At 51.4% G+C, this 14,197-nt stretch overlaps 1 protein-coding gene across 1 annotated transcript in view; it reads left to right on the top strand.

Annotated features, from left to right (window-relative positions):
- The window catches only part of ASTN2 (astrotactin 2), a 361,347-nt gene that overhangs the window by 217,928 nt on the left and 129,222 nt on the right, over nucleotides 1–14,197 (top strand). The gene's annotated exons all lie outside the window — the stretch shown is intronic.

Raw genomic sequence — 14,197 nt, 5'->3', positions numbered from 1 at the left:
AAGTGCTCTGTGAGGTTAATAAGGAGATGGGATTGGAGCTGATCTATTCCAGTCACACCTCCTGGTCTAGCTGGGAGGCTCAGCCATGGATGAAGCTCACTAAAGACTAGATTAGAGTGATTTTCCCCTCATTGCCTCACGGTGGGGCAGAGCCTGAGCCCCGTGCCGTTCCCAAATCACTGAGGAATTATTTTCCAAATGGGTTGTTTGCTCATTCTTTATCTGTTTCTGTTTTGTCTCTTTGCCATGAGGGAATAGATATTTTTTTGTTTAAAAGCTGTTTGCAGTTTCAGACTGTTGCCTTTATGCCATTAATATGGAGAAATCCCAAAATTCTGCCCGTGGAGCCAGCTTTATTTGCTGGATTATTGCTGCATGGCAAATGGGATGTCAGGGCAGTGCATGGCAGCTGGGAGCAGCTGTCTCCCCTTCCCATCCCTACCTCTGCCTCTCATCCTGGCTGATGCTCCAGCCTGGCAAAGCCCCAGGAAGGCACAGCAACACCCACACAGCCCCTGTTGGATTCCTCCCAGCAGAGATGCAGCGAGCCCAGGGAGTTTTGAGGTGTTGTGGAGCCAGAATGGTTTGGAGGCAGGGAGAGCATTTGTGTTTGTGCTCCCTCCCTGCTGAGCACCAGGAGGTTTCCATCCTCCATCTCCGTGGCTGTGGAGGAGCCAGGGCTGGGCCATGCCAAGCACCTTTCTGCAAATTGTAAACACCCTTCCTGTTGGAGCTCAGTGCATCCCTCTGGGGGTCCAGAGTTGCCAGGGGGCTCAGAGACCCTGGCACACAGCCCAGAGCACCTGTGGGTTTGATTATTGAGCAAATTACCAACTTTGTATGAAGACCTGAAAGCCACAACAGTTTAAGTAGTGTAATAATAAAATTATCACTGGGTGAAAAAGTAGATTTTGGGGTTTTTAGAATAGGGGTTTTGGGGACAAGATGGAAGGACTTGGGTGTGTCCAGCCTTTCTTCTTCTTCTCTACCTCCAACTTCTGCTGTGATGGTGGCATTTTTGGATTGGTTTAGAGTAGAAGCTCACTGTCTAACATAGGTGATAGGTATTGGGAAGTAATTGTAAACATGTTATGTGTAGTTTTAGTATAAAAAGATAACACAGCCTAGGGGCAGGCAGAGTGCCTCTGTCTGTTCTGCTGAGTGGACCTCGGTTGGACAGGAGAAAAAATTTTATAGATAAGATGCAATGACCGACTCTGAGACCGAGAACTGAAGAGCTCCGACTCATTCTTCAAACGTGCAGGTTGAAACAGAGACTTCCAATAAACTGCAACCTCCCAAGAGGTTCCCTCTGCAACTCAGGCCCTGCAGGATGCTGTTCCCCTCATTCCCATTTATAAACAGGGCTGCTGCTTCTTTGCAGCCTTAGGGAAGGGAAGGGAGCAGGCTGGAGGGGGTGCTGAGGTGCCAGGGGTGCTGCAGGGAGGGATGGGCACTGCCCCAGCTGCTTCCAGTAGGCTCTGCCTCCCCACAGCTCCCTTTGTGCTGTCAGATCACTGGGATGATGTGAGGAATTCTCATAATATTGATGGGCAGTTTGGCCAGTTCATTTTAAATCTGTCTCTTCTTGCCCTGGACGCTTCCCATCCCTCAATAAACCAGCAGGGTGGTGTCAAGGTGAGCTGGAGCTCTGTGCCATCCCTGCCAGGGCTGTTTGGGAACCGTCTCCTCCACCCATCCCCTGTTCACCTGGTGCCCTCCCATGTAGGGGGATACAGTATGGGTAAATGAAGGTGGCATAGAATGTGATCTTATTCCCCACAGAGTTGCAGCTGGACCAATTACTAAAGGTTAGGAGCAGGCCTGATCTTAACAGGCCACACCTGTAGCCAATGAGAACAGTGGTATAAAAGAGTGGATTGGGGGATCTGGAGTTGGAGGATGGTTACTGCAAGGACCAGGAAGAGTCAGTGCTTAGAGGAGGTGCCTACGAGAAACACTGAGGAGGTGTGAAACTCTGGTGATATGGAATCCTTGCGTTATAATGATAATAGAACTCTCGATATATAGGACAACATTCCCACCCCTGGGTGTGCCAGGCACTGGGATGGGGGCTCAGCCTCACGCCTGGCTGGGAGAGGCTGCAGGGGCTTTGCTGGTGCCCCTGGCTTGGAGCTCACATCCTTCTTCCTCCCAGCAACACAAATATCATGTGTATAAGTGGTTTCACTAACACCCTTCCTGCCCCCCTATTTTCCTCCCTCTCTTTGAAACCTCCAAGCACAGGAGTTATAATTGTGCTGTTTATTATTCCTGAGCCCAGCACCAGCCCATGCACCAGTGCCTTGTTTACCTATTACCCTTCAGGCCAGGATAATGGATGGATCTCTTTTCCAGTGGCTGCCTTCCATTTCATTCATCTTTTTATTGTTTGTTGCTGCAGTTCTATTACCTGCTCACAACTTTGAAGCCTCAGACATGCTAGTTGGAAGCAAAGATGTCTTTCCAAGCCAGGCTAACACCTCATGCTGTGGTCCTGAGCAGCAGCTAAGGGGTTATGAGGAGTTCAGCAGCCCTGTGAAGGTGGGATCTGCTGTGGGACGTTTCAGAGCCCACAGACACACATACAGACGCTGTATTTTGAGCACATCTTCACTGGCCAGGCTCAGCAGTGAGGCTTGTTTCCAATCCAGTGTATAAATGACTAATGCAATTAGCACAGCATTCCATCAGTCAGGTCACTGTTGCATCCCTTTCCATTTCACGGCTCTCATGCCACCAAAAAGGATGACAGAGTGAGCAGCTTTGAGCTGGTGTTGCCCAGTCTGCAGCCACGTGCTTCTGCAGCAGGTTGGGAGCATTTTTTAATTCTACAAAAACAAAAGCAGGTGTGGTGTCAGACAATGCAGGGGTCCAGGGTGGAAGAGATGCTTTGTGATGGAGGCTGTTCAAATAGTGGAGTTCTCAGCTGGTTCTACACCAGCTGCAGGTAGAAGTTAGGAAATGAGCTGTCACATCCTTGGCGCCATCCCATCCTTGGTGAACATGGACATGGACAAGGCACTTGCAGCCACCTCCTGCTGCCCCATCCCAGCTCTGGGTGCACCCCTGAGCTGCCCCATTTCATTCCTGTCTGTGCAGGTAGCAGGATAGCCTCACAGAGAGTGAGGTTGGGTCATTGCCTGTGAGAGCCCCACTGCTCCCTGCATGTGCCTCAGCCCCAGGGAGAGGGAGGAAGAGGAAGAGGGATGGCCACAGTGGAAGCTGCCCTGCAGCCAGAGCCCAAAATCCATGATTGTGAGATGTAGATGAGGCAGAAGTTACTCAATCACAGGGTGCTGCCCAGAGCAGCTGTGGCTGCCCCTGGATCCCTGGCAGTGCCCAAGGCCAGGCTGGACAGGGCTGGGAGCAGCCTGGGACAGTGGGAGGTGTCCCTGCCATGGCAGGGGTGGAAGGTTCTTGCAGACCAGCACAGCCCAGAGCCAAGGCACTGCTGTCAGAGCCAGTGCCAGCACCCACTGGGCTGAGGGAATGCATCCATGGCCTTCTCCTGGCTCAGGGACCAGAACTTTCCCTTCCCTGGCAGTGGAGCTGCTGCCCCTGCAGTGAGGGATGCCAGGGAGCTGTTCCTCCCCCCCAGCCCTGCTCCCCACTCCCCCAGCCTGCACAGATGTTTGTATTCTCTGCAGCTGATGAAAATATTCATTATCCTGTTAGCGCTGCTGTGGCGGCGGGGGAAGCGCAGATTTGCATTCCCACAGCTGATCCCGCAGCACTCACCACGGAGCTGCCACACAGCAGCAGCAGGGCTGTGCCAGGCAGGGCTGTGTCACAGAAACACAGAATTACAGAATAATGAGGTTGGAAGGGACCTCTGAGATCATAGAGTCCAAGCTATGCCCTAACACCTCAACTAGATGTGACGGTGCTCACAGGGGTCCGAGGATGAGGGAGAGATGAGGATCTGACTCCATGTTTCAGAAGGCTTGATTTATTATTTTATGATATATATTAAAACTATACTAAAAGAATAGAAGAAAGGCTAGCTAAGAATAGAATAATAAAGAAATGATAACAAAGGTTCTGTCTCAGACTCTCTGTCTGAGCCAGCTGACTGTGATTGGCCATTAATTAGAAACAACCACATGAGACCAATCACAGATGCACCTGTTGCATTCCACAGAACCAGATAATCAATGTTTGCATTTTGTTCCTGAGGCCTCCCAGCTTCTCAGGAGGAAAAATCCTAAGGAAAGGATTCTTCATAAAACATGTCTGTGACACTGCACCATCCTTGGAGGGATTCAAAGGCATGTGGATGTCACACCTGGGGACATGGTTTAGTGGTGGCCTTGGCCGTGCTCTGTTAATGGTTTGTCTCAGTTGTCTCAAAGGTCTTCTCCAACCTAAGTGATTCCCTGACTGTATGGACAGGAGGGGGGGGATGAGGGGTTGGCACTGGGTACTTGCAGAACCCAGAGCTGGGCTCTGCTCCCCTCGTGACTTTGGCAGAGGTGTGGTGATCCATGTGCCACCTCCTCTTGTCACTGCTCCCTTCATGGTGCCTGCACTGCCAAGCCCACCTTCGCTGCCCCAGGCTCTGGTGGCACTGAGGAGTTTTCCCCTTTCCCTGTGCTGTGGGGAGCAGTCCATGGGATGGCCTCACTGGCCTTTCCCATCTCTGACTTTTATGATATTAATTATAGCGCTGGTACTGCACAGTTAATCTGCATTATTAAGAGATGTGGTGGAGATTGGTTTTATAATAACAGCTCAGATTTATGGAGTACCTTCCATCCCAGGGGGTCCTTATGGGCTTTACAGCCTTGCTGAGAGGAATTGCTGCTTCTTCCTCCCTAATCTCACAAGAGCTGGGCCCTGGGAGCTCTGTGCCCACTCAGGACACATGAAAATACAGATTATACTCAGCTGAAAAGCCAGGGGAGAGTGAGACAGGGGGTTTGAGGCAGTTAATTGTGACTTTAGGGTGTGATAGCATCATTTTTCCATCACCATATGGGCGCTGTGCTGGTCCCCCTTAGCTGCGCTGTGGGTTTGTGCTGCTCACACCATGGGACCCCTTCAGTGTCACCTCCAGGGACAAGGCTGACATTCAGCAGCCCCTCACTGCTCCTCCTTGCTAGTGCAAGCACTGGTTGATGGAGATTCCCCATCCAAGGACTAAATCAGCTTGACATTGCCTTAGCAATGCGAATCCTTGCTCCAGGCAATGCAGTCAGGAGCAGTCACCAGCGTGGGGACATCAGAGCACTGCACAGCTACGCCAGCTGTCAGGCCATACCTGCTCCTGAGGCAGCAGCAGGGCTTGGATGCAGTCCTCAGTGCAGCAGAAAATCCTGTCCTCCTCTTTCCCATCCCAAGTGTCCTCTCCAGAGGTGCAGGATTTGCTGCTCTGCCTGTTGCACTGTAGCCCATGACTGCACAAACCTGAGAGCAAGTGCTGGGTTTGGGCTTGGGGCCCATCAGTTGTACCCAATGTCCCAAAAGTGGGGGACAAGCTCTGCTGGGAGGACTGTGCCTTAATCCAGTGTGAACTGGGGTTCTTGGATTGGGGAAGAGATGAGGATCTGACTCCATGTTTCACAAGGCTTGATTTATTATTTTATGATATATATTACATTAAAACTGTACTAAAAGAATAGAAGAAAGGATTTCATCAGAAGGCTGGCTAAGAATAGAATAGCAAAGAACGATAACACAGGTTTGTGTCTCAGACTCTCTGCCTGAGCCAGCTGACTGTGATTGGCCATTAATTAGAAACAACCACATGAGGCCAATCCCAGATGCACCTGTTGCATTCCACAGCAGCAGATAATCATTGTTTACATTTTGTTCCTGAGGTCCCTCAGCTTCTCAGGAGGAAAAATCCTAAGGAAAGGATTTTTCATTAAAGATGTCTGCAACAATCCAGACCCCCTAAATCTTCCTCTGCACCTGGTCCCTGGGCAGTGTGACCTGGTTTGGATGCTAGTGGCTCTGTGCAGAGGAAAGCTGGAGCCGGGGATGGGGACAGGCCCAGCATCCCTCACCCTCCTCCCTGTGCCCCAAAGATGCTCTTTGCTGCTCTGGTGCTGCAGGAGGAGTGTCCCATGGGCTGCTGCCTTCAATGGCACCTCCCTGGAGGTGAAAGCTCAAGGTGTTTGTGTGTTGGTGCCAGTTCATTTCCCCCCAGCACGGGCAGAGCAGCCTGAGTGCCTGGCCCCTGCCTTGCAGGGAATGCTGCCACCTGTCATCTGTGCCCATGGGCAGCAACAAACATCTGCAGGGTGTGTCAGCACTACCACTCTCCATCTGTGCTCATGGGCAGCAGATGAACATCTGGAAGGTGTGGCAGCACTGTCACTCACAATCTGTGTCCTGTCACTCACAATCTGTGTCCATGGGCAGCAGCAAACATCTGGAACGTGTGGCAGCACCATCACTCACAATCTGTGTCCATGGGCAGCAGATGAACATCTGGAAGTTGTGGCAGCACTGCCGCTTGTCATCATCTGTGCCCATGGGCAGCAGGCAAATATCTGGAGGGTGTGCCAGCTCTGCCATTTGTCATCTGTGCCCATGGGCACAGGAGAACATCTGGAGCATGTGACAGCACTGCCACTTGTCATCAGGCACCCATGGGCAGCAGGCAAACATCTGCAAGGTGTGCCAGCACTGCCACTTGTCTTCTGTGCCCATGGGCAAACATCTGGAGAGTGTGGCAGCACTGCCACTTGTCATCAGGCACGCAGGGCATGATGGCCACAGATGGGAGGAGGGAAGGGACGTGGGAAGTGCTCCAGGCACCTCACTGAGCCCAGGACTGGAGCTTGACTGGGGCTTGGCTCCTGGCACCATTGGCTCCTGGCACCACAGTTCCCTGGGAGGGTGGCAGGGGTGAGGTCACGGCAGGGGTGAGGTCACTGCAGGTGCTGTCACCTCACCCTGTGCATAGTTTTGTGGTTCTGTAATTAAGTTCACACACAGAAAGGCAGCTCTGCAGCTGCAGTCACAAATCCCAGCTAACTCTCCATGTGTTCTGGCTGCCTGCTGCTGGAATCATCTCCTGCCTGGGTCTGTCCCTGTCCCTTGGGGACACCAGGCTGGTGATGGTCCGTGCTGGCAGAGCCACAGGCTGGCCAAACACCCTGCATGGGCACCCTGGGCAGGCACTGGGGTCACCCTGTGCTTGGGATGGTGGCACAGGGATGCTGGCACAGCTGGAGCCCACATTGGTGCACAGGAGGGGAAGTGGGAGCAATAACTGCGCTGAAATGACATTGTCAGAGTGCCAGTATATGAAATGTGTGGTGGTATTGCAGCCCTGCCATTGCCTGTGGCTGTTTTTCTTCTGCTTCTAATGACTAATAGAGAGAAGACAAAACAATTTCTATTAGTTTCTCCCACGCCGCAGTGGGTTTCTTATTTTCCAAACCTCATTAGAGTTTGTAATACCATGGTGGTAGTCAAGAGCAGTCCGAGTCACCCTGGGGGGAGAGGAGAACTGAAGAGATATGATGTGCAGCCCAGTATTAACACTGCTCCTGGCTCATCTCCAAGGTCCCTCCTGATTCCTTTCCAAACCTTTATGCCTTATCTTCATCTTAAAGGTTAACAATGAAGCTTAGGAGAGTGGGGGAAAAAAAGAGAAATGTTTAAGATCTCAAATTGTTAAAGAGAATGGATGTGTGTGCTGAGTGGAGAGCTGGGTCTGAATTTACATTGGAAAGGCAAATATTAATATTAAAAGGCTCGGCTTGTGCTTCCCAGGGCACCACAGCTGGGGTGTGAGTTTCCCTGGAAAACTGGGGCTGCTGTGCCCAAATCCCAGAGGAACTGGATGCAAGCCAGGCACAGCATCCTTGGGAAGCCCCAGTGGGCAGTCCTGGCTCCCCTGGAGTCAGTGGGAGTTTTGCATGTCTCCTTACAAACGATGCCAAGGAAAGCAGCACTTGGGGAAGGATTGCCAACAGCGCCCAAACAACCTGTGGGAGATCATCCACAGCCTTGGCTCAGCTCAGCACTGCAATCTGCACCCACAGCACGAGTCCAGCCTGGCTCCAGCTCTCTCAGCTTGGATAAAACATGCCCATAGGGAAGCTGTGCCCAGGTCACCTCGCAGTGGCCACAGCAGGAGCTGCATGAACTGTCCAGGAGGTCTGGCTGTCGTCTCCATCGAGCCATAAAGAGCTAGAAGGTGCTGGATTTATGGAAGCTGACAGGGTCAGAGCCTTTGGCTGTCAGTGGTGCCAAAGCTCATGCAGGGAGGCACCCTGAGGAGCAGATCCATGGAACAGGACATGGATCCTCCTGGCAGGCTCTGAGCAGCTCCAGCCCCTTGCAGATGAGCACGTTTCTCTCCATCCACAGGTGTCGGGTATTGCCCAGACCTTCCACTCAAGGAGGGATGGCACACAGGCCAGATGTGTCAGGGTGCTCCTGCTACCAGGTTCTAGGCTCAGGACAAGGCTGCTGATCCCCTGTGAGGGTGGGCAGGCCCTGGCACAGGGTGCCCAGAGCAGCTGTGGGTGCCCCTGGATCCCTGGCAGTGCCCAAGGCCAGGCTGGACAGGGCTGGGAACACCTGGGATAGTGGAAGATGTCCCTGCCATGGCAGGGATGGGATAAGTTTTAAAGTCCATTCCATCCCTGTTGGAATCACAAATCTGTGAGTGTGGGATTCTTTTGCTTTTCTCCAGCCACAGGTGTTTCTGATTTTTGCTCACAGCTTCTCTATCTCTCCTCTCAGAGCAAATTTCTTTGTGTTTCCTTTAGAAATGGCTTCAGGAGAGGATGCACATTTTATCCAAGGAGGTCATTGATGAACCTTGTGTTCACTCTGTGCCACAGTGGTGGGCACCACTGGCTGAGCTCCCTTCAGTGCTCAGTGGCACTGCTAGCTCTGTGTGGCCCTGAGGGGGGCTGTGGTATCTGGGGGATATTGGGAGATGCTCTGTGGGAAGATCAGGTTGTGTTAGCAGAGCACTGTCACAGACACATTTTATGAAAAATCCTTTCCTTGGGATTTTTCCTTCTGAGAAGCTGAGAGACCTCAGGAACAAAATGTAAACAATGGTTATCTGCTGCTGTGGAATGCAACAGGTGCATCTGTGATTGGTCTCATGTGGTTGTTTCTAATTTATGGCCAACACAGTCAGCTGTCCAGACTGTCTCGGTCAGTCTTGCTATCATTCCTTTTCTATCCTTAGCCAGCCTTCTGATGAAATCCTTTCTTCTATTCTTTTAGTATAGTTTTAATATATTATATATATCATAAAATAATAAATCAGCCTTCTGAAACATGAAGTCAACGTTCTCATCTCTTCCCTCATCCTCAGACCCCTGTGAACACCACCACAGGGCACAATGCTGATGGGAGCTCCCAGCCCCATGGAGGGTTTGGGGCTGTGTGGAGGGGATGGTGCTGAGCAGCCATGCAGACACCTCACACCAGGAGCAGCAGGGATGGCTGGTGTGATTTACCTCCTGACACACCTCAATTTAAATGCTAATTCTCCCTGAGGCACGGGGTAAGGCAGCTATTGGACACTGTCAGGCTGGTTATTGCTGCCACTGAAGGGGGACACAGGGACAGGTCTGTGACAGATGAGCAATGCCATGACTGACTCTCACAATTAACAGACAAATATCATGTATATAGGTTAAGAAAAGTTTTATAGGTTTACACTTATGTTGTACCCCCTCAGGTGGTTATCAAGGGACAGCTGTGAGGTCTGGCTCATCACTGTGGAACACCTGAGCTCCAGTCAGGATTTGAGGAGGAGATCTCCACCACTGGATAGCAAAGAAGGGGTTGATGGGCAGAATTTTGGAAGGGGTTAAAGGGTTAAAAAGGGAAAACCTCCATTGTGAGGGGGCTGAGCACATGGCGAGGAAAATCTTTTGTTCTCAGCACCGTAACCTTTTTTCTTTATTCAATGTTCTGTTTTATTTTTGATAAGGTTTAATAAACCTTCCTAAAAGATGAACATTTTTGAAACTATGAAAAATTATGAAAGCTGTTTCTCACAGGTGCTATGCACAGCATCAGGGATGATATTGGTGCTCTCCTTTTCCCCTGCAGCCTGGTCCAACCACACTTCATTGCAAGCTGTGGTTAAGGCTGAGAGGTGGGGAACTGAACTTGACAAAATCCACCTGGTCTCTCCTCTTTTATCCTGCCTTGTTCTACAGGAGCGGGGCCTCACTGAAATTAATGCTCAGTAAATTTGGAGTAAGTACTGCTTCACAGGGTTTGCATTAAACCTTTATAATTCACCAGTGCCTGAGGTCATGGAGACATGCTGGGGCAGATTTACAGTGTGCTTACCTTCTCCTAAGTGGCTGTGGCAACAGGACACCCTCTTTTCTGTTTCCCAGTGACTCCAGATCAATTTTTTTTTTTTGGTGATGACAAGCTAAAAGGAAGCTATTTCTCAATGTATCCATGTCAGGCTGGGCTCTGCAGCCACCCCAGCTTCTCCAAGGGAAATTTGGGTGAAAAGCTGGCATTAAATAACCTCAAATCCATCGTGCTCTCCCTGAGCCATTGTGGGACAGAAAGAAGTGAGATTAATAACTAATTCTTTGCCAGAGCAGGCGTCCTCTCTCTCAGGCTTGCCTAGCAGAAAGGAGTCGTCACTTTGCTGAACATAAGCTTGCTGGATGATAATGTGATTAACATTTGTAGCTCTGCTGGCTCAGATAAGGGTAATTAAATCTCACGCTTGAGGGCATAAGCTAATCACTTGTGGGGTCACTTTAAATATAACATTTATATATTTACCCCTCCGTGAAAACAATTGCCCAGGTGGTGCAGGGTGTGCATCCCCTGTCAGTGTTGGGTGGAGGGAGGAAGCCCCACATCTGCTGATGCTTGCAATGTGCAGTGGGAGCTCTAGAGCTGCAAGGAAGGGTTGGTTTGCAGAGAGCATCCTCAAGGCCGTGCCCTGTGGGAGCAGAGTGCCAAGGGAGGAAGCCACAGCTGACTGAGCTAAAGAGGAGAAGCTGCTCCTTCACCCAGCAGTGCTGCTAACAGGAAAATGAAATGCATGTCAGCCACCAGCTGATCTGTGCCTGCTGCAGGCCAAAATCCCACTGCCAGCTTGGCTCTGGCTTTGAGAGCATCTCAGCAAGGAGACACGGTGCCCCAGGGCCAGCAGAGCCGTGCCCTGGAGCAGAATCCAGCAGCCATGGCTCAGTTCTGGAACACCACAGCACTCCAGCTCCTCCCCAGGGCCTGCACTGAGCTCTCCTGCTCCCCACAAACCCCATTTTGCTTTTTCTGGTGCTTTCTGGAGGCTCCCCATGGGCTGTGTGAGCTGCTGCCAGCACTGCAGAGATCTGCACCACAGCTCTGCTGCACAACCTTGGCTGTGCTATCAAAGGTCACAGTCCCCAAAACCACAGCTGGATTGTGCATCTGGTGACAGAGAACAGTGCCACAGCAGGCTGCTGCTGCCTGAGCCCTGCTCCTGGTACTAGAGCAGTCACTAATTGCTGTCACCCCATCAACACCCTGAGGTGTGGAGCTGCCCTGAGCTGTCTGTGTCACCCAGGCAATGGGTGCATTGTAGGGCTCAGCTGAGGACACACCAAGTGTCCATCAAAGCCAGGATTTGGAACTCAGTTTATTCCAGGCAGCTGCCTTCCTCCTCAGCCCAGTATCCGAGCTCCCTAAAGCCTTTGGCCATTTGACCTTTCCCAGCATCAGGCTCGTTTGCATGGACTCAGTTCCCTCCAAGGCAGGCACGTGCTCTGGGTCAGATGCTGCTGGGAGAAACTGCATTTCCTCGTGTAATGACTCAGTATCTGCAAAATGCCTTGGGAGAGGCTCAGATCCCCACCAGGAGTGTGCTGTGCTGGGCAGTGGATTCTGTGTGCATCGCACTGGAGAGAGCTGTGTGCTCACTGCTCCACTGAGTCCTGGGCAGCTCTTCCACTGGGGAGATGCCAGGGGCGGAACAGAGACACAGGAGGATGTTGTGGGGCTGGCAGGTTTGTCTGCATCCTTCCTGATCCCCCTGCAATAACGCTGTGGCCCCCACACCTGGCCCTGCACCCTGCAGGGAGGCTCCCCCTGCATCCTGCTTTTCCATCACTCTTCTCCATGGCTTTGGGATTTGGCAGCACTGAAGTTTTCCCTTTTCTGCTGAGGTAGAGCAGCAGAGACACCAACATGCTTCTCCCCCTGTTCCCTACCAACTTGCTTTATTTTGCAGCCCGGTTTCCCACCACCCACATGGCTCCAGCAGTAATTGCAGCTCCCCATTTGGAATTGCTGTGACAGCAAAGGGCTCAGAGCAGCAGAACATTCCACCATGGGGATCCCATGCCCAGCGGGATCAATTGGAGATTTGTGAGCATGCTGGGAGTGAGAGGCTTTTCCCCTCAGAAAAAATAAATCACTTTTTTCCTTTTTTGCACTGAGGCAGTGCAGAAAGTGATGCTCCTGAGATGCAGTCAGCTGCTGGTGGCTCTGAAATGGGGGTGTAGCATGAGACAGGCTGCCAGGGAATCATGAAATGGTTTGGGTTGGAAGGGATCTTAAAGATCATCTTGTTTCAACCTTCCTGCCATGGGCAAGTGTGACCGTGTTCACAGGGGTCTGAGGATGAGGGAAGAGATGAGGATCTGACTCCATGTTTCAGAAGGCTGATTTATTATTTTATGATATATATTACATTAAAACTATACTAATAGAATGGAAGAAAGGATTTCATCAGAAGGCTAGCTAAGAATAGAATAGGAAGGAATGATAACAAAGGCTTGTGGCTCGGCTCTCTGTCCAACCCAACTGACTGTGATTGGCCATTAATTAGAAACAATCAACATGGATCAATCCCAGATGCACCTGTTGCATTCCACAGCAGCAGATAATCAATGTTTACATGTTGTTCCTGAGGCTTCTCAACTTCTCAGGAGTAAAACTCATAAGGAAAGGATTTTCCATAAAAGATGTCTGTGACAGGCAGGGACACCTCACCTTTGAGCACATTGCTTGAAGCCCCATCCAGTCTGGCCTTGAACACTTCTTGTGCCCCACTCATGTGTCCCTACCTTCAGATGGTCCTGTCTCCCTTGGAGCTGGGAACATCCCCAGCCTGGTTGCACAGGGCTGTGGCTTCCTGCTCACCTCTGGTGCAGGTTGCAGTGGCCACATCTTGGCCCCAGAGCAATGGAAGTGTGCCCTGAAATCAGCATCTCGCTGTGCTGGGACCCATGGAGGTGGCCAGGGTGTCCCCGGTTGTGAGGTGACCACAGGATGATGGATCATCCCCTCAGGGACAGGCTACAGAGGGTAAAACCAGGGTAGGTGAGTGAAATCAGCAGCTGTTTAAAGGAAAATATATTACAAAAAATGCAGCTGGGCCAGGCTGTGCCAGTCTGAACCTCCCCCAAGCTCCTGGGGCTGACCTGATTTTGCAGGAACCTCCCTTTCTTCTGCTCTGCTGCCCTTTTGTCTCCACACCTGGAGGATGCAAAGCCTCCTCGCCTATATTTTGGCTCTAAGATCAATATTTAAAATCCCCCCTCCTGTTTCCTCAGCGCAGGCGCGAGGCATTTCCCTTTCCAGGGGAGGCCAGTCTCCCAGAGACCTGTCTGTTCACCATTTCAAATCATTTCCCTGCTACCCTTGTTCTAGAAACAATTCATTAGGGGCCTATTATACAATGTTTTACCTGCCAAGGTTAGAAAAGATCCTGCATGTGTGGTGAAATTGTGCTGTGAGCTGTACACCAGAGCGGGGGTTTTTGTGTCTGTATGTAAAATAGATTTTTCCTGCCTTTTGGAGAGTGAGTCACTGGTGGGGGGTGAAAAATGTAGAGGTGATGATGGTGCCTGGGGAGCCCCAGCAGAGCTTGGTCACTGTCCACATGAAGATGCTGCAGGTGTGCAAAGGGGCAGTTTTGGGGTGTAGCAGCCATTCCTCTTTCCTTGCCCCCTCTCCAGGGGCCCACTTTGAGAATCTGGGCCAAACCCAGTGGCCGGGTCCCCAGGCTGAGAGCAGTTCTGTATTTCTGGAGCACTAATGGAGCTACAGTCCCTGGGGAGCTCATTAAGCATCATCTCAGAGGGCTGCACAGCCAGGCTGGCTGATAGAGAGGCTGCACACCCCATCTCCTGCTCCAGGGGATGTCCCCTGTCCTCCTGAACCGCTGTCCAGGTGCCACCAGGGCTGCTCGGCCTTGCTGCCAGGCCGTGCCCTGCATCGTTGCTTTGCAGTTGTCTTTTTC

This window comes from Melospiza melodia, chromosome 22 (assembly GCF_035770615.1).
Source record: "Melospiza melodia melodia isolate bMelMel2 chromosome 22, bMelMel2.pri, whole genome shotgun sequence".
NCBI lineage: Eukaryota > Metazoa > Chordata > Aves > Passeriformes > Passerellidae > Melospiza > Melospiza melodia.
Note: the sequence above shows the minus strand (reverse complement) of the source record. Positions and strands in the feature narration are given on the sequence as shown.